Genomic DNA, 22,273 nt, shown 5'->3' with positions numbered 1-22,273 from the left:
CATCTACAGAATACTTACACCATTTTCATTAGCGAATGTTTAGTCATTGATAACTAAACACAGGTATAGCACACAGTGTTTTTGTGGATATTTTGATATTTTGAAACACCTTTTATTTGTCTGTTGCAGGTTATGAATATAGGCGTCTCAGTCGGAATACCAACAACAACTGAGTCTTACATCACCACACCGAGCAGCTGACACTAGAATTATACCAAGCTGCCACAGTAACTGTCATGTACGCAAGTGCTGTTGATTTGGTGAACGTTCAAGAGGTCTGTATCACCAGATATTCACAGTACTTTGTATTATTTATTGGGACAAGTGAAGACTCATTTTGTGACTGCAATTGCCAATCGCTTTCATAATGTCTCACCATTGGCAAGCGAAATCTACTTTCATATTTACATAGTTTATTCAGAGTTATGGCTCTGAGCACTATGGGACTTAACATCTGAGGTCATCAGTCCCCTAGAACTTAGAACTACTTAAACCTAACTAACCTAAGGACATCACATACATCCATGCCTGAGGCAGGATTCGAACCTGCGATCGTAGCGTTCGCGCGGTTCTGGACTGAAGTGCCTAGAATCGCTCGGCCACACCAGCCGGCTATTCAGAATTACTTTGCACCACCACCTATCACCGTTTCACTTTTTATTCGTCACAAACAGTCTCAGATATGCATAACAGAATTAGTTACCAAGACTGAATCAAACAAATATATCCTCTCTTCTTCGCCTTACTTATAGAACTTTTTATACAAGTTTTTCACGAATAGTTGATTACTATTTAGCTAGGATCCATCTAATGCTTCTACATTATGTTACAAAAATTTATGCATTTTTGACTTCCTTTTTCTTTGCAGAGAGATCCTTCAAGTGGTTGTAGTATTAATAGTTCATGCTTCAGTTCCCCTCTGATGGGAACACCATTTACTATATAAAGTGTTCTCATCAGCTGTACTTAATAAGACAAGATCATTCATTCATTAATTGGAAAGTGAAGGCAATAAATTGCCAGTATGCGAATGACCACATGACAAGCACCAGTGTGTGCAAGAATCAGACTCATCAAAGGAGACAAAGGACGAGAATTGTAGGTGTGGAGTTTCTGAAAGAAAAAATAAAAATAAAATGTCGTTGTCTGAGACCTGTACTTTTTTATGTGTACCCCTCATTTACTAATTTTGCTTTCTTCGTTACTTCCATTTGTCCAATTGTTCATTGATTCATTCATTCTTATTTCATTACTCATTCATATAAAGAAAACTAAGAAACAGCAGTATAAATTCATTTCATCTGGTTAGCATTGTAATACCACAACTTAAGTCTTTCTCTTACCTATCGTGTTACAGTCTAATAACTATTTTACTGTATCATCATTTACTTACTAATTAAGTTATATAAACCACTCATGGAAGTAAGAGATAGTCCAATCACCAAAACTCTGCACTTATCTTAACATCTCCATAAGAGACATATTCATGATATACCAAGAATCATATTAAATTTTATTATTTGTTAACACTAATGGACAGATTGTTCATTACCTAAGCTACATATAGGATTGAAGATAAGATTACTTAGTCAGTGTCTTTCTATAACATCAGCAGACCATCATGTACTCATAACGTTTTATTAGTAGGAGATCATTTTAAATTCACACTACTACTAAATGGGCAGGGTGAGTGCACTACACACAAATTACTGTACTGGTAATATCGTCTAAATAAAAGTTAACATCATCCCAAATACTACAAATAAAGATTAATTATTGAACAAAAATATTGAAGAACCAAGTAACTCAAAAAAAGAAACAGGTTATGGTGGCCAGTTTCAATTGAACCAAAAATTCTAGATCATGAAATTCATCATCATTATTTTTATGTTTCTTCATTCCCTTGCATCTTAGCTTAACATTTCCATCTTAAAAAAATTGAAAGTTCCAACAACTAATTAATTTCATCTGTTCATTAAAATAACTTTAAATTTATTATCAAGCTCCATAAATTTTTTAACATATCTAGTTCTTAAATATTCACACCCAAAAATGTAATATAAACTATTTACTTCTAAGTCACTAATCGTTTAAAACAAATTAGATTTGTTTAAATTTTTGAGATTCTTTAGTAGAGGTCCTGTATAAAGATTAAAAATGTTCAATCAAAATTCTATACAGAGCATTGTATATTAAATTTTATGTGCCATATGTGACTGTATGGGCTAGCATATCATTTGTAATTTTATCACTGAATGTTGTACACAGCTTCATTGTTGTCTTCTGAGTAGTTAATATATTCCTACTCCTAGACTCCTTTATGACACAGATAAGAGTAATCATCTAAGGAATGTCTTATTGAATATAATAAAAAATGTATAATAGTAAACAAATTCTCTGTGTAAGTCAAAAATATATAATATCTACAAATTATAAGAATCCTTCAAAACCAATTTCGAATGACAAACCTTGTAATAAGTTCTTATCAATGAAAAATGATAAGTGTGATAATTCAACAAGGAAATGATTTGTTGTCAAAAAATTAAACATTTTACTTGTTTTTCCTTAAATTCGACATGTGGGGACAAGCTGTCAAATAGACAAGATTTGTCAATGAGAAGATAGACAAAAAAGAAAAATACTGGAAAAGAAACAACTGGAACAGTCTTGAAAAACAGTTACTGACAAACAGACACATTAAATTCCAAATTTGATCAACTTAATGATTATTGCAAAAGGAATTATTTAAGGGTGTAGAGCAGATTCTAAAGATATGAATTAATTAATTCAATTATATCACATAATTTACCTATTCCTACAAGGAATTTCAATAATATGACAGTAGTTGGACTCAAAGCTGAGCTAAAAATCTTGGTATTTGAGGCTACAGTAAATTAAAGCAGTCAGAATTAATAAATTTAATTGTGTTACAGAATTTTCCTTTTCATAAAAAATTATTCCAAAAGACTAAATCAAGACCAAAACAAGTACCAAATATAAACTATTTTTACAGGTTTAGTGATGAAGTTTTTGAGAAAACTCCACCACCAAGCCAAGAAAAATAGTCAGACTAGATCAAATCTATCCATTTGTGCATTAAAAGAGGACAGTGACAGACACTAAAAGAGTAACAGATTTATTTGAGATCAGAGAAATAAGATGAAAATTTAGTGAAAAATTTAAAGCTTTCTCTGTTGGCCATATAGTTGTCTTTAACAATGTTAATATTAGTAAACTCGATACCATTACTGGGAAAACAGTACTTAATTGTGCAGTACTTAATCCTACAGTAAAAGTAACTAAAATAGAACTAATTTTAAGAAAAGGAGCTAAGTTGAATACAACTGTTGAAATCCTAAAATATTTGTCCAATCTCTACAGGATATAAGGTATCAGATAATAGTAAACACTCTTTTTAAGTTTTATGCATTAAAATCAGAGATATATAATCATCTGATGAGTCCATTGATATAGAAGATAATACATTTAATATTCAGATATTAGCAATTCCTCGATGCAGAGGTGGCAGAGTTAAAAAAATAATAAATTTAGGTGATAGTATAGAGAGTAAAAGGCTACCTCAAGAATTAATAATGGAAGCAACCTTGAGCAATAATAGTGACACTAACATATCATACAAATATTATTTTCATAAGAAAAGTAACTATGAACAAGATTAAGAAAATTAGAGAAGGAGATAGATACAAATTACAAACAGATTTAACCAATATATGGAACCAATTAGGAGAATACAACTAAAAAAGAAGGATTTACTCTAGATGATATTCAAACTACTAGATATCGAAATGAATGTTATATGTGCTGAGAATAGGAATTCAATTATCCATAATGGTCCTAAGAAAGCAATAAGGATATATCTGTATAAAAATTACAACCATTTTGATGTAATTAACAGTATGTCAGCTTTATTACAATCTTCATATTATTGTCATACATATAATAAACCATACAATAACAACAACAAGCTCAGCTGTAAAATAAAAAGAAAAATCTGTATATTATGCAATGGTACAGTCACACCATGTGGAAAAAAAGTTATATTATGAAAACTGTAGTAGATACTGTTATAATAAAGAATGCTTAAAAAATCCCCAAGAAGTTTATCATACAACTTACTAATGTAAAGAATGTAAGTGCATTTGTTTGAAATCTAAAGAACACAAATATGACTCTGAACTCTGTAGAAATTGTAAACAAAAAGGAAAAATTAAAAATCATAAATGTTACAAGTGATTATAAATTGCAGAAAGGCTGTATTTGTGAAAGATACTTTGGTGAGGATTTTATGGTCAAATGTTTTCAAAATTGAAATAAAGACAGTTGTTATATTAATGAAGAATTAAAAGGATTATTATGTTTAGCAGTGTTGGGAATGCTATAAAATAGTTACACAAAAACAGTTTAAATGTTGGAAAAGGAAACACCAAAGAGAGATTCTTGTACCAATATGGAAAGATACATTTCGTCTGATTATGAAACTCAACAAGAAATCGGTATACATATTCTAAATCCAATAACAGTTCACAACTTAAATAGTGAAACTGTTCATCAATTTAAGACAAGGTATGAATTCTGTAGGTGGATGATATCAGGTAAGCATCAGAACTATACATTTACAGCTCATTGTGCTAAAGGTTAAAATTCACTCTGAATTACTGTGTTGAAAGTACATTAAATCCATATACTACCTATACAAGAACTAGATTGATGCCATTGGAGATGAAGCATGTAGAACTAAAAATTGTAGATTGCAGTAATTTTTAACAATGTCCTCTTAGTAGCTACCCAGAAACATTTGAATTGAATGAACCAAGGAAAAGTTACTTCCCAAATTAATCCAATACACAGTAAAATGAAAATTGCATAGGGCTGGTTCCTGATATAAAATATTATTGCATTGATAACATGAAGCAAAGTTAGGGAAATATACCTGAAATGGCACAGTCAAAAAGTTAAAGAAAAGTATTTGTTCAACATGCAAAGAAGAAATTAAGGAATACTGTAATTCTGATATAGATATATTGAGTAGAGGTTGTTTAGAACTAACAAAACAATTCTTGGAGAGGCTGATATTGATCCAGTCTGTTATGTAACAATTTCTGGAATTTGCATGAATATATATAGAGATCTAAATATTTTCCTGAAGGAACAGTAACAAGAAAATGACATTAAAATCCATTGTTTGTTTAAATAGTTTAAACAGTAATAATGTTCAGCATGCTCTTCATGATGGTGAAGTGAATACACTGGTAGCTAAAGTAGACAGCTTTGATAAGCAATCCAATACTGTTTATAAATATCATGGTTGTTTTTGGTATGGGTGTAAAAAACTTTTAAGGATGAGACAATTAACAACAAAAACAAAGGAACAATGCAAACCTATATCAAGGAACCTTAATAAGAAATAGTGAAATACAAAATTCTGGGTGTAATTTAGTAGAAATTTGGGAATGTGATTGGGTTAACTCAGTTGAATACAAAAAACGTAAGAACTTGAAACACTTACATGACATTATCGAACAACTGAATCCAAGAAATGCTTTTATAGTGGTCAAACTAATTATTTATATATATATATATATATATATATATATATATATATATATATATATATATATATATAACGAGATATTACACTAAAAATAGTATGAATTTATAAAATGTAAAGTTGTGGCACCTAGAGGCTCGTGTCATTCTGTTTAATCACTACAAATAAAGATTGATAAAGATCGAAAAAATGAAAAACTGTTGTTTACTTTGTGTGTCAAATGTGAACAAGAGAAAATAAATGAAAACAATCGAAATGATGTTGAAAGAAGTTTTTTGTAACTTGGACAACTGATGAACTACATAAAGCTATAGAAAAATGATACATAATTTTGGATGTCTAGGAGGTGTGGGATTTTAAAACTAAGAGCAACGTGTTGTTTAAGACTTTATGAAAATAAAATTAAAACCAGTCGCCATAATTTTTGAAACTAATGAGATGTATATAGAATAAGTGAAAGAAAACATAAATATTGACTTATATCTTAACAGAATAAAATTAAACCCTGGAACAACCCACAAACAACTCACAAACAATACAAGATTGGAATAGAGGGGAGAACCAATAGAGGTACTCAAGGTACCCTCCACCACACACCGTCAGGTGGCTTGCGGAGTATGGATGTAGATGTAGAAAACGAACTCTTGATAAGATATGTCTGAAATTAGTGCAGAAAAATTTGGACAATATGTGGCAAACTGGTATATGACAGGTTTACAATAATTTTATGAGATGTATTAGATGAACAATTAGATAATATAGATATATATATTATTAATGAGCATGTCATACAGATGAAGTACCATTCCAAGGACTATCATGTAGAAAATAATACAGCTACAAATATTTTTACAGCAGCATTCACTACATGAAATGCAAGGCTTAGGCTGCATGGTATGTTGGATAAGCTAGGAAAAGCTGTTATACATTTGGTATGGACTCTATTGTATATATTGATAGTGGTGAAAATGCTGTTGAAAAAGTTGTATGCTAGGTGAATGGACTGATGAGTTAGGAAATAATTGGATTACAGACTGGGCTTCATGTGTCTATAAAAGTTATTATTTTGATAAAAACGGTAAAAACACAGAGATGAAAGTAAAACACTTCACATTAAACTACATAAACATTCAAAAATTGAATGGTGAATCTATGACAAGATTAAGTGAGAGTGAAGTGAAGGAAAACATGCAGTTATAGTACAATCACATAACAAGAGATGCAGGTACTGAAATTTAATAAACAAACAAGTTAAGAAAGAATTCTCATTTCAGTACAATAAAATGCAGGAACATAGAAGGCAGTACTGACCCTCTGACTTATCTTAGAGGAGAGGTTAAGGAAACACAAATCAATGTTTATAGCTCATGCAGACTTAGGGAAAGACTCTGAGAGTTGACTGGAATACTCTCTTTGACATTCTGAAGGTAGCAAGGGTAAAATAGGGAGCAAAGTGCTATTTACAATATTTTTACAGAAACCGATGGCAGTTATAACAGTCAGAGACATAAAAGGAAGGCAGTGGCTGAAGAGGTAGTGAGACACTGTTGTAGCCTATACCCAATGTTATTCAATCTGTACATTGGGCAAAAAAGAAAAATTTGGAGTAGGAATTAAAATCCATGGAGAACAAATAAAAACTTTGAGGTTTGCCAATGACACTGTAATTCTGCCAGAGACTGCAAAGGACTTGGAAGAGCAATTGAATGGAATAGACAGTGTCTTGAAAGCAGCATATTACAAGATCATCAACAAGAGCAAAACATAGATAATGGAATGTAGTTGAATTAAATAAGGTGATGCTGAGGAAATTAGATTAGGAAATGAGACACTTGAAGTAGTAAATGTGTTTTGCCATCTGTGAACCAAAAGAACTGATTATGATCGAAGTATAGAGGTTATAAAATGTAGACTGGCTATGGCAAGGAAAGCATTTCTGAAGAAGAGAAATTTGTTACATCAAGTATAGATTCAAGTGTCAGGAAGCCCAGTCTGAAAGAATTTGTATGAAGTGTAGCTATGTATGGAAGTGAAACATGGACAATAAATAGTTTATACAAGAAGAGAATAGAAGCTTTCGAAATGTTATGCTCCAGAAAAATTCTGAAGATTATATGGGTAGATCATGTCACTAATGACGAAATACTAAATAGAACTGGGAAGAATAGGAATTTGTGGCACAAGTTGGTTAAGAGAAGCAATCAATTGATAGGCCACATTCTGAGACATCATTGGAACTTCAATTTAGAATTGGAGGGTAGAGTTGTTGATAAAAATTGTAGAGGGATACCAAGGCACTTAACACATTCAGAAGCATGTAGGTTGCAAGAGTTACTCAGAGATGAGGAAGATGGCCTATGTTAGAGTAGCAGTGAGGGCTCCATCTAAACCAGGCATCAAATTGAAGACCAGAACAACAATGATGATTATAGAGTATGTCTAGAAAATTATGATACATTACCTTATGGATATTAAAATTAAAACTATATTTTATTTAAATAATAAAAAATAAAATAAATTTTTTTTATATCTTCTAATGTAAAAACAAAATTTGTATTAGCTATTTCATTATAACAGTGGAATAAATTTATTAGCGTCTTTTTAATGTATTCTGTTTTCTAAATCTTTAGATACGGAGTATAAACTTTAATATAATTTTTAATACTTTGAATAAATTATTTATTAGTGAATAATAATCATTAAGTTTATTCACAATTCTTTTACACTTATAAAAAGAGAGAATTTGAGTTTTCTACTTATTCCCATACTTCTATATCAGTACGTCTCTTATTCTGCATAAATATTGTGTTTCATACTTCTCAAATATTCTATAATAGAAGATGGTTTGAAATAATGTTTGCAGTATTACATTTAACTTGTTTTTGTTTTGCTTTAGTATTTCTCTCAATAGAAATGTATTGGTCATATTTCAATATGTACCATACATTAGTCATGTTCATCCATATTTAGAAGATCAACAATTTTGAAGCTTAATATATTTTTGACCTATATAAATGGAGGCTCTACTAAATAAGCTCAGTAACACAAACAAATTTAATTAAAATGGTTAGTGAGTTAGAAGTAAATAATTTGTGTTCGATTTCTGGTTGTTGGTATTTAAAAACTAGATATGGTGAAAAATTTGTATGAAGCTTAACAATAAATTAAAAATTACTTAACCAAACAGATATTTGAAATTAATTAGTAATAACTATTTTCAATTTTTTGAATATGGAAATATTAAACCAAGATTTAAGGGAATGAGGAAACTTCAAAATAGTGATAATGTATTTCATGATCTAGAATTCTTGGTTTAAATGGAATTATCTGCCACCACCTTTTTTAGTTATTAGGTTTTTATTATTTTTGTTCAGTAATATTTTCATTGTTAATTTAGTCCAATTCATGTGATATTGGGATGTTATTGATTTTTATGTAGATGATATTATTTGGTTGGTTAATTGTGTACTAGTGAAGTCAACCTGCTGACTTAATAGTCACACTATATAATACTACAGCTGTATCTTCAAGGTAGAACTCAGCTCACTCCTAGTAACTATAGTGACTAAAGTCTCTTTACCAACATGAATGGTATATTGTCGGTGTTCATTACAAATTCTTTTACAGTTTTCATTTGTTAACATTATATATGTATATTAGATAAAGAGATTATTGCACCACTGCAAGATAGAGAATTCTATAAATTAAATAACTCACACTGTGCTTAATGCTATATTCTTATTGTGTACTGGGAAGCTTGCTTGGATCTACAGCATGTAAATGGACTATTTTTCAAAAAGGGCTGTAAATGAACAATACTTGAAACTTTATGATTGAGGATTCATACTGGATCATTCACATTGATTTTACCAGCTGACACAGTTAGACGTAGATCCGTAAAGGCATATGTTACCACATGACATATTCATTCAGAACTCTGATGCTTCTGGTATTTATCTTTTAGCTAACATAACCAGAAAACCTTACCAGTTTTACAAGAGACACTACCTGTTTTACTACATACTCATTTCATAAAAATTCTTGCACGTGTTTACATATCCTTTAGTTAAAGTCCATTGCTTGTCTAATGTAGATCCATTCACCTTTCCCAGTATTCTATACTCTCAACTAAAGTGCACCTAAATACTTTTTTAGGCCATGTCGTTTGACTCCCATTCCCTATTCAGAAACTTATCCAAAAATCACAGTGGTCGTATGCCTGCCCTTACTCACCACTATAAGGGTATACCTAGTGAATAACAGCAACAGATTGTATTCGGATTAAATAAGTGAAACTCAGGAAAACATCTCAGAGACGGCCTTGGACGTTAGTCGTTTCTTCAGGGTAGGACAATAGTTGTTCACTTTCATTTTGCCTTCCTTCAGCCATAATTTGAATGCATTCTGCGAGGCCTAAGTGAACAAATAATAATTATGACTTCTTAAAAAGGATTCTAATTTTGGAGCCCGTTGCTTATCTTCTGCTTCTGTACTTGGGGAAAACGTTTCCTAAGATCATGTTGTGAAGAGACTTCTTTAAGATTCTTTGGTAGTGGGATTTGTTAAGAGGTAACAGATTCAGAATTAAATTGCGATTGCCGTTTCTGGCGGCTCATTTTTTGTGTAATATGTCATAGCACGTATAATATGACATGTATTGTGAATGTGTCCTAATCGGGAGGACGATAACCGTCTGGCTTTCTGTGAATCTCATTTTATTGACACAAGCTGGGCTGCGCTCTGCGTGTCGAGCTTATCGCAGCAGCCGCGTCATCGCTTGTGTCACCGAATTGACGTCTCCGTATTGTGAAGTAGCGCACCGCCAAACTTTACATGCAGTTGCGAGAAAGAACTGTTTTTGTTATTATTATTATTATTGTTTGTCATGAGCACGAATGGTTGAAGCTCTTTGTAACAGAGTAGATCTTCGTGTGGCAGAATAACAGAAATATTTGGCTCTGTCTACTCTACTCCTACTTACATGGTTTTGTGGCAACTGATTATTACAATGCATTTCATCAGCGTAAGTACTTTCATTGGTACTGGACTTGATGAACATAGCTATCTGAGCTGCCTATGATATGTCACTCCCAACCTGTTTCTTTGCTGCATTTAGTTCTCTCTCTATTTTTCCCATCTGATCATTAAGGTGAGTTTGAACATCCTTTTCCCATTTAGGCAAAACTTTTGTCAAAGTTTTTTTGAATAAGTCCTAATTCATCCTTAACTGCTCGTGCAGAAGTGCTCTGTTCGGAATACACTTTGGTAGTAGTTTGGTGCATGGGTTTCTCTAATTTTGATTCTAATCTTTCTAAAATTTATTCGTCCTTTTACTTTAAAATTTCATCTAATTTTCTATCATGATCAGTGGACAGATTCTCTACATGGATTACTACATGTTGAAGGGTGGAGTCTTGCTCCAGTTGCAAAGTACTAAGTTTCCCAGTCAATTTCTGTATAGGCTCGGGAATACCCCCAAAACTGGTTTTCACGCCTGACATATCGTTGTTTATGTTTTCTAGATCGGCTTGCCCCTCGTTGCTCACGCGACTAGCAATCTCGGTTTTTAATTGCTCAATTTGATTTTTTACCTGTTCACTAATTTGTGCAATCTCGCAAGTGAAATCGTCTAGCAGCTGCTTCATACCTTCGTGTCTCTGATCCAACGTGGGTATATTACTAGCCACGGCATCTATTTTTTGTAAAATTAACGTTATAGGACCCGGTTCCGCACTAACAGTTTCAGCGTCTATAGCCGCCGACGTAATTTCACTCGTCGCAGCTATCGTATTATTCAAATTTTCTGTGGCGAATTCGCTCTCCGGTATTTGATTACACTCAGTTTCTGTATGTGAAGATGCTGTCATACTGAACTGTCTTCTCGTTAATACCATACTATCGAGCAATACAATTTGTCGAACCTATTGGCTGTCGCAATGCAGCTAAAGTTTTCAGATGGTATCTGCGCGCAGCTCAACACTGTAAAATACTTTTTTTCAGGACAAACGACAATCTCTGCTACAAGTTTGGCACACATAATTATGATTATATACCATCTTGTGGCCTACTTTACAACATGTGGAACAGTTGCACAATAATTACAAAATGTTTAAATGATTAATACTTTCAGTCTACAAGCATCAAATAAGACATTTTCCTGCTAGGAAAGCCGGGCTAGTACCAGGGTTGAATGACTTCTGTGTTGTAATTTCTCCTTATGCCATGCCTTTTTCCTTCATTTTATTGGTTCTATTTTCAAAATCGATTTTTCAGCCTTTGAAAAATCACAGATCAGATCAACATGGCACATATACGTCGTTGGCATACACGAAAAAGAACAGACAGTCATGAAACACACACGTTTTGAATTGATTATTGTTCTATTCGAACAACAATACGGGCAGTCGCCAGTTTAACTCTTCTAGAGAATTAAATTGGCGATTAAATGAAAATATTCAATTGACACGAAATATTGTATTTTCGGGAATAAATGGCTTCACTTCGTATTATCGCTACCGTGAAAGTTCGAAAGTTTGAAACATTTCAAGTGTGATGATGTAAATCGCACCGGGCAATCGGACTTCTAATTACATGAAGTGCAGGTTCTAAATAATTACCGCTATTCGTAGTTATCTTGGTAAGACGGCCGCAATAGCGGCTCTGCAAACTTCGCCCACGCCGGTTATTACGAGCTATACAACAACACTCACACACTTCCCCACTAGTTAATCTGTTAATAAGATAAGAGACACATTAACGTTAACAAACAATAAAACGAAAGTCATTACTAGTATAAAATGAATAATTCTTCGCAACAATACGTTTACAACAATACACACATCTTAACACACCAAGGCCAGGAGGAGAAAGGCAAAAACGGTAGTAGCAGGTGAAGGATGTTATACGAAAAATAAATATTAATTTTACAAATATGCTTCTGTCACTCATTCTGTGTCTCCGAAGTTTCAATGGTACCATTTTTATGATTTTACATTTTACACCTGTAAGTTCGTTTCTCATTATATGTAGCATATTCCATCCTCAGACTAGTATATCTGTTCTCAAAAGAAATAAATTTCATTTAAACACGAAAGTAAAGGAAAACTACTATTGTGTCTCTATAGATCACTTTATTGTCTGTCTGTTAAGACCCCTTTTTCTCGGGAACGGCTAGAAGTATCAAGTTGAAATGTAAGTCAAACACCTGTCAGTATAAAAAATGTAACGTTCTAAGACAACGCAGTCAAAAGATATGGCCATCTCGGTGACATATTTTGGTAGTCGCAGACTTACCCATCTTAACCTACAGATGAACTAATCCACACACATAATCAAGTTTCAACGGAACCCTCAGAGCACGAATCCTATTCGCAGTTGTCCGGTTTTTTTTCTTCACATAGAAAGAAAATTTGTCCACGAATCTGCCGAATATTCGTTTACAGCAGAGTGTATTTATTCAACCATTTCTTCCCACGTTTTCTTTTGTTAATTTAGGAAAATTCGAAGTCTCGTGTTGTTAATTATGAAGAGTAGCGAGGGTGGAAAGTAGTGTAAAAGTACAGCTTCCACACCCAATGGCCAAAAAGTGCATCTTTTAAGCGGTAATCAGTGTTTCTTCCGTTCCAAAGCAAAGCATTGTGTAAAGAATTCGGTTGCATAGTGCAATGAGAATGTTACTGTTTTACCTTTCTGAAATTAATCGTAAGTCATTTATGATGATATCCCAGGGCTCCTAAAACAAACCGTCGTCGTTATTTAACCGCAGACAAAATGTTATTCTTTTTTTTATTTTTTTGGGTCGAGTTCCACCTTTATCGGATCAACTGTTTGACAGCGGTTTCGTCTCGGATCCATGTTCGTCCACTGTCACATCACGAGGTCAGACGTCTATAAAATTACCATTAACTTCTCCAAACATGATTTTAATCGTGATACTCATCGGATGCTCGTATGCATCTTAAGCAAATCATTAATCAGTATCATAAGTATCTATTGATGTGCAATCTCTTTTCCTTGAGCGTGACTGGATGTTGTACATCTGTAGGTCCCTGGTTTTTCTGATACCAATCATAACTTTCACCTCTGGAAATGATTTATTAATGTGAAAAATGGCGTGAAGCGCCACGTTAAACTGCAGGTCTCTCAGTAAGTGGCTGGTTACGCCAGTTCAGAATGCGTAGGAGTAAAGGAGATGCTTCTTCTTCCGGTTGAGTGCAGCTTTCAGTTTTACAGTCAGACGGATCTTAACTTAATTGTGTTCTATAACGGTACGATGACCTTTTATTGACTGTTGATTCAGAACATCCCTCTCAGTACTGAAAATGATTCTAACCTGTCTTAAAATACGTTGACTCATTACACATAAAAATAAAATTTAATCACAAATATGTCAATGGTATTAGATTACAATTCTCTAAAATCAGATTTTTAATAGTGTTTAGTTGCAGGAACCACAGAGGGGTCCATATATGGGCTACCATGAAGGGTCTAATTATAGGCTAGCCCACATTTGGACCAACTTACATTCTTATAATTTTAGTTGAAATCTACTCAAGATCTGTTTTCCAGGATGCCACGTAACAAGCCTAAATACTAAGCTAAAGGTAAAAGGAAGACATGGGACCCTTTGCAGATGGCTGAAGCCCTGCTTTAAGGGCGACGAAAATGGGAACTCTAAAGGTTGAAAAGTATATGATGTACCTCGTTCTACTCTGCTGATTTTAAGTAAGAAAACACGTCTTACTCCAACTGCTGCTGCCAGTGATAAGCTAGGTAGGCCTTCCGTTTTAGGACCACATCTGGAAGAAGAGATGCGTTCTTAGTTGTTGACTGTGTATCAAAGGTCTTTTGGTTATACTTTATCCGAGATGAAACGAATGGCGTTTGTTTTAGCAGAGAGGAATGGCGTTAATACACCTTTCACAACTAAGGCAGATGGTAGGAGTTCGGTATATCTTTTTCTCAATTGCCATTCATCTCGCCTATCGATCGACTCTGAGACAAGATCGTTGTGAACGGATAACACAGAACCTCTAACAGTAAACTTACCAACAAATTAAGGTTATCCTTTCCTCAGACAGGAACGTTTTCAGAATTTCCTCAGCTCATTCCTTCCTCATCACATGCAGATCCAGAAATATCGAGTCCTGTCAGAACTGTTGACATTTCCCTACCACCCTCAATTGCAAAGAAAACAAGCAGTAGGGGCAGGAAATCTGCAAAAGCTTGCTTCATTACGAGCTCACCAAACAAGGAAGAGCTCAGTGTGTTCTTGGACAGGTCAATGTAGAATAAGAGAGAACTAAATAATTAAAAAATCATGTAAGCAAAGCAAGAGAAACAAAGAAATCGACAAAAGAAAAAGAAAGTAGACCTATCTTCGTCTGATGAATTTTCTAACGAGGACGAGCTTATGCTGAACGACGAGGAAAGTGATTTCGAGCTTTCTGAAGACAGCACGCCTTCTGGGACAGCACATTTTTAGCGAACACCAACGGAGAAATTTGGTTTCAGTGCATCCGGTGCTGTACGTGGGCGCATACTGAATGTACAGGGATGGATAATGGAATTTATATTTGTAATTAATGCAAATAAATTTGCACTTCAAAGTTGTTTTTAAACATTTTCTCCTTCGTCTTAAACGGAGTCCGTAATTGGACACAAGGAAAACTTGGTGTTTTGTATTGGTTTCTTAAATAAATTGTTTAACGCAAGAAGAATGTTTTTTAATTGTTTAATCCCCCATAACTCTGAAGAGAACATGTTATTGTGCCATCCCAGGGTTTCTTCAATAATTTAATCATTGACAGAAAAACATTACTGCGTGAAAACCTAAGCTAGCCTATATGTGGACCTTCTCCTCTACTATATAAATAAAATAGCTGGAAAACACAGGTTGTCATCGCAGCTAAAATTAACAAAGTCATACTAGCACAAATAACTGACACATGATGCAATAATCTTAAGTGCAGACCAGTAACGAAAACAATTAAAGTCCCCACTGGCGAACTGAGTTAAAACTTGGACTCAGTGTAAATAACTCAGAGTCCAAATAAGCTTCATTCAGAAATGAAGAGCGTTGACCACTGGAGAATATGTCTAAGTTCCCATTGAACTGACGTGAAATATTTCAAACTGTCGCCGCCGATAATGTGAAAACTTGCATAACCGAAAAATCTTGCAGCCGGATCACTATCACTGCTCAGATATCATAGGTCCTGATCCTACCAATCCACTCTGAACAGTAGGAAAGAGGAAGACTGCCACTGCCCTTTTAAGCCCTCGACGCACCTTTGTCCGTAATATCCAAGTCTATACGTCAATCAATGACTTCCTGCTGTCATCAGCCTCTCTTGCACAACTTTTACCCACAAATGTAATGAAAAACTGGAATGTGTCATTAGATGGACACTAAAAATCCAAACACAATTCATATTTTGTACTTAGTTCTACGTGCAGTAGTTTGCCCATAAATCAATTTTAAACAACTGCAGGTTTTAGCAGCAATAATCAATGTAGTTCCTTCCCTCATTAGAGTATAGATACGTATGACACCTCTCTCTTACAGGACCTCTCGTGCCATTTTGATGTAGCTCTAATCAGTTTCGAATTATAGAAAAAATTATGCAACTTTATAAACATTTAATTAAAAATGACGAAATATAAATTCTACAAACTAAAGTTGTACATGATACTTAATGACGTCTATCAAAATTACTGCGTTGCTGTGAGTGTACCTGCCTCGAATAAAATGATATGCTGATCTTAATCAAAAGGAGAATTAAATGCCTCTCGCAGGTTAATTAATTACATCATGAAATATGCGAATAGCTCAGCCGATACGCATCGGAGAGCTCTACAAATAGATAAACAAATCTGCTCGACGCTATATCTTCCCACACACATTATCTCTAGAGCGTATATGCATATCAACAGAATCGTCTTCACTTGCTCTTTAACATACACGATAGCTAGCACTGCATGTGCGTGAATGTGAACAATACAACTATAAACTTTGAGCACGCCGCAGGGGGGAACTGACGTCATGTCCGGAGCGTTCAGAGCTGATAGGAGCACGATGCGGGTCTTTACCATCACTGTTCTGGCCCGCCACGCCGACCTCGCGTGCTGCCGCGCCCATCAGACATTAATGAGATATGACTCCACGTGTCATACCGTGGCCAGCAAGATCCACAGATCTGTCCCGGTGGAATATCTGAGGGACCAGCCAGGACGTCAACTCCGTCAACTCGTAGGATGTCAAATACCGCTTACAGCAGTTGCGTTCCAGGTTGCTTCCAGAGAGGATACAACGACTTTAAGATATCCTACCCAACCGAATTAATTCGTGCATCTACGTAGATCAGAGAGGGTGCAACATCCTACTGATGAGTGGGCTCATATTGCCCACTTCTTTGTAAATTTGACTCGATATTGTAATCACTGAAATAACCTCATATAACCTCTCAACTCGTAAAGTTTCATTTCGTTTCTTCCTTTCCTTCCCGGTGCTTCAATTCTTTTGTGAGGCCGTGTATTTTACGTTAACAGATTACCTGAATCACCCTGAATACACAAGCGAGCGCGATTTGTGAACAGTGCTACGTGACTCAGTGATTCACTTTATCCATATTTTAAAGAGGCAGGTGATTGTGTAGAGATGGAGTTTCGCTTGAAAGTAGGGAAAGTTTAAACGAGAATAGCACTTTTGGAATTTCCTGCCAAGTCCAGGTGAGATGCTTTGTTTGTGATACGTCGCTCAGTTTCGACAGAATCCCTCGCAAACGGACCGGACGTAAAAAAAAAAAAAAAGAAAAAAAAATGAGACTTAACATCTGAGGTCATCAGTCCGCTAGAACTTAGATCTACTTAAACCTGTCTAACCTAATGATATCACATACATCCATGCCTGAGGAAGGATTCGAACCTGCGACCGTAGCGGTCGCACAGGTCCCAGACTGAAGCGCCTAGAACCACTCGGCCACACCGGCCGGCTAAATGGACGACAAAAGAAGCAGTGAATCTAATTATTTTGCGTCATCATCACGTGTGAATTAAACAGCAAGTTTTTTACGGCAGTGCGCTGTACCACTTCTCTTTTTTTAGTGTATTAGTTTTCCGCCTAATGATCTCATTAGAACCTACATAAAGTCTTTCAGATCGGAACCCCGGAATAGAACCTATCGGCTAGGAATTGTGATAGTAACTGACTGAAGATAACTGCGCTTAAATGAGATGTTGGATTCGAAAAAAACGACGTTACAATATTTTTTTTTAGTTCTTTAGCTCTGTAATGGACTATGAAGTCGAGGAGTGTTATGGACCGTTAGTTTATCTCAAACCACGAGCGTACGAGTGCAGCCTGTGAACACCGCTGTCGTACTGGAAGGCGGGATGTTCACCAGTAAGTAGAAGAAGAACACAATTTGGTCACATAGAATCTGTCTGTATTTATATAGAAGAGTGTACGTTTGTTGGTCTGTTTGTAATTCATACAAATCTACAGTTTTATTCCGCTCTTGATTAAATTCGGCACATTTTGCCTGTAATGCAAGAGGAAGATCATTGTCTACGTAAATTTCGTAATATATCTAGACACATAAATGTATGTAATATGTAAAAGGTAAACACTCGAAAGTTCTTGACCGTTTTACTTCAGATTTCTTGGCTGATTTACACCGAAGGTAAATAGAAACTGGTACACCTGCCTAATATCGTGTAGGGCCCCGCCAGCACGCAGAAGTGCTACAGCAAGCCGTGGCATGAACTCGACTAACGTCCGAAGTATTGCTGGAGGGAATTGACACCATGAATCCTGCAGGGCTGTCCATAAATCCGTAAGAGTACGGGGGGAACGAGATCTCTTCTAAACAGCGCCTTGCAACGCATCCTAGACATGCTCAATAATGTTCATGCCTGGGGAGTTTGGTGGCCAGCGGAAGTGTTGAAGCTCAGAAGAGTGTTCCTGAAGCCACTCTGTAGCAGTTCTAGACGTGTCGGGTATCGCATTGTCCTGCAGGAATTGCCCAAGTCCGTCGGAATGCATAATTTACATGAATGGATGCAGGTGATCAGAGAGGATGCTTACGTACGTGTCACATGTCAGAGTCGTATCTAATGGTATCAGGAGTCTCATATCATTCCAGCTGCACACGCCCCATACCATTACAGAGCCTCCACCAGCTTGAACAGGCTGCAGGCTCCATGGGTTCATGAGGTTGTCTCCATACCCATACACGTCCTTCCGCCCGATACAATTTGGAACGAGACTATTCCGACCAGGCAACATACACTCCTGGAAATGGAAAGAAGAACACATTGACACCGGTGTGTCAGACCCACCATACTTGCTCCGGACACTGCGAGAGGGCTGTACAAGCAATGATCACACGCACGGAACAGCGGACACACCAGGAACCGCGGTGTTGGCCGTCGAATGACGCTAGCTGCGCAGCATTTGCGCACCGCCGCCGTCAGTGTCAGCCAGTTTGCCGTGGCATACGGAGCTCCATCGCAGTCTTTAACACTGGTAGCATGCCGCGACAGCGTGGACGTGAACCGAATGTGCAGTTGACGGACTCTGAGCGAGGGCGTATAGTGGGCATGCGGGAGGCCGGGTGGACGTACCGCCGAATTGCTCAACACGTGGGGCGTGAGGTCTCCACAGTACATCGATGTTGTCGCCAGTGGTCGGCGGAAGGTGCACGTACCCGTCGACCTGGGACCGGACCGCAGCGACGCACGGATGCACGCCAAGACCGTAGGATCCTACGCAGTGCCGTAGGGGACCGCACCGCCACTTCCCAGCAAATTAGGGACACTGTTGCTCCTGGGGTATCGGCGAGGACCATTCGCAACCGTCTCCATGAAGCTGGGCTACGGTCCCGCACACCGTTAGGCCGTCTTCCGCTCACGCCCCAACATCGTGCAGCCCGCCTCCAGTGGTGTCGCGACAGGCGTGAATGGAGGGACGAATGGAGACGTGTCGTCTTCAGCGATGAGAGTCGCTTCTTCCTTGGTGCCAATGATGGTCGTATGCCTGTTTGGCGCCGTGCAGGTGAGCGCCACAATCAGGACTGCATACGACCGAGGCACACAGGGCCAACACCCGGCATCATGGTGTGGGGAGCGATCTCCTACACTGGCCGTACACCACTGGTGATCGTCGAGGGGACACTGAATAGTGCACGGTACATCCAAACCGTCATCGAACCCATCGTTCTACCATTCCTAGACCGGCAAGGGAACTTGCTGTTCCAACAGGACAATGCACGTCCGCATGTATCCAGTGCCACCCAACGTTCTCTAGAAGGTCTAAGTCAACTACCCTGGCCAGCAAGATCTCCGGATCTGTCCCCCATTGAGCATGTTTGGGACTGGATGAAGCGTCGTCTCACGCGGTCTGCACGTCCAGCACGAACGCTGGTCCAACTGAGGCGCCAGGTGGAAATGGCATGGCAAGCCGTTCCACAGGACTACATCCAGCATCTCTACGACCGTCTCCATGGGAGAATAGCAGCCTGCATTGCTGCGAAAGGTGGATATACACTGTACTAGTGCCGACATTGTGCATGCTCTGTTGCCTGTGTCTATGTGCCTGTGGTTCTGTCAGTGTGATCATGTGATGTATTTGACCCCAGGAATGTGTCAATAAAGTTTCCCCTTCCTGGGACAATGAATTCACGGTGTTCTTATTTCAATTTCCAGGAGTGTATTTCCAGTCATCAACAGTCCTATGTCGGTGCTGACGGGACCAGGAGAGGCGTAAGTCCTTGTGCCGTGCAGTCATCAAGGGTACACGAGAGGGCCTTTGGCTCCGAAAGCACATATCGATGATGTTTCGATGAATGGTTAGAACGCTGACACTTGTTGATGGCCCAGCGTTAAAATCTGCAGCATTTTGCAAGAGAGTTTCACTTCTATCACGGTGAACGATTTTCTTCACTCTTCCAGGATCTTTTTCCGGTTGCAGCGATGTCGAAAATTTTATGTTTTACCGTATTCCTGATATTCACGGTACGCTCGTGAAATGATCGTACGGGAAAATCTCCACTTCATCGCTACCACGGAGACGCTGTGTCCCCTCGCTCATGCGCCGACTATAACACCACGTTCAAACTCACTTAAACCTTGATATTGTGCCTTGTAGCAGCAGTAACCGATCTACCTACTGTGCCAGACACCTGTTGTCTTATATAGGTGTCCGCAGCTCGTGGTCGTGCGGTAGCGTTCTCGCTTCCCACGCCCGGGTTCCCGGGTTCGATTCCCGGCGGGGTCAGGGATTTTCTCTGCCTCGTGATGACTGAGTGTTGTGTGACGTCCTTAGGTTAGTTAGGTTTAAGTAGTTCTAAGTTCTAGGGGACTGATGACCATAGATGTTAAGTCCCATAGTGCTCAGAGCCATTTGAACCATTTTCTTATATAGGCGTTGTCGGTCGCAGCGCCGTATTCTGCCTTTTATCATCTCTCTGTATTTGAATACGCATGCCTGTACAGGTTTCTTTGGCTCTTCAGTGTCCTTCAAATCTATTATTTAATTGTTATTAGTAAACTTTTCGTTTGTAATGTGTGTATATTTGCAAAAGTTGGATGTAGAAACCAAGAACTTGATGCCACAGGTGATTCAAAAGTACACTTCGATTTAAAGCGATTGCAGTTTCCCATGCGACTTACATTCGCTATGAGTATCGACAAAGTACAGGGCCAATCGTGACCCTCGGACCACACAACACGCCTCCAGTCATCTTTTGTGCAATTGTCCAGTTTCTGTATTTTTTACCCCCGTTGAAGACGTTCAATTATACAGAAATCAAAAAAAGTTTTGCATCACCCCGGTCCCGAGAGTTTCGGAACCAGTACAGGAAATTGGAATAAATATCAACATAAACATTATTTCCGCCCTTTTTATTGTTCATGAAAACCACACATTGCATGTTGTACCACTATACAGCGAGACCTTCAAAAGTGGTGGTCCAGATAGCTTTACACACCGGTACCTCTAAAACCCAGTAGCACGTCGTCTTGCGTTGCCTGTATTCGTCGTAGCATACTATCCACAAGTTCATCAAGGCACTGTTGGTCCAGATTGTCCCACTCCTCAACGGCGATACGGCGTACATCCCTCAGAGTGGTTAGTCGGTCACGTCGTCCATAAATAGCACTTTTCAGTCTTTCCCGGGCATGTTCGATGGGGTTCTTGTCTGGAGAACATGCTGGCCACTCTAGTCTAGCGATGTCATTATACTGAAAGAAGTCATTCACAAGATGTGCACGATGGGGGGCGCGAATTGTCGGCCATGAAGACGAAAGACTCGCCAATATGCAGCCGATACGGTTGCACTATCAGTCGGAGGATGGCACTCACGTATCGTACAGCAGTTACGGTGCCTTCCATGACCACCAGCAGCGTACGTCGGCCCCACATAATGCCACCCCAAAACAGCAGGAAGCCTCCACATTGCTGCACTCGCTGGACAGTGTGTCTAAGGCGTTCAGCCTGATCGGGATGCCTCCAAACACGTCTCCGGCGACTGCCTGGTCGAATGCATATGCGACACTCATCGGTGAAGAGAACGTAATGCCAATCCTGAGCGGTGCATTCGGCATGTTGTTGGGCCCATCTCCACCGCGCTGCATGGTGTCGTGGTTGCAAAGATGGACCTCACCTTGAACGACGGGAGTGTAGTTGCGCGTCATGCAAACTAT

Source organism: Schistocerca serialis, chromosome 1 (assembly GCF_023864345.2).
Source record: "Schistocerca serialis cubense isolate TAMUIC-IGC-003099 chromosome 1, iqSchSeri2.2, whole genome shotgun sequence".
NCBI lineage: Eukaryota > Metazoa > Arthropoda > Insecta > Orthoptera > Acrididae > Schistocerca > Schistocerca serialis.
Note: the sequence above shows the minus strand (reverse complement) of the source record.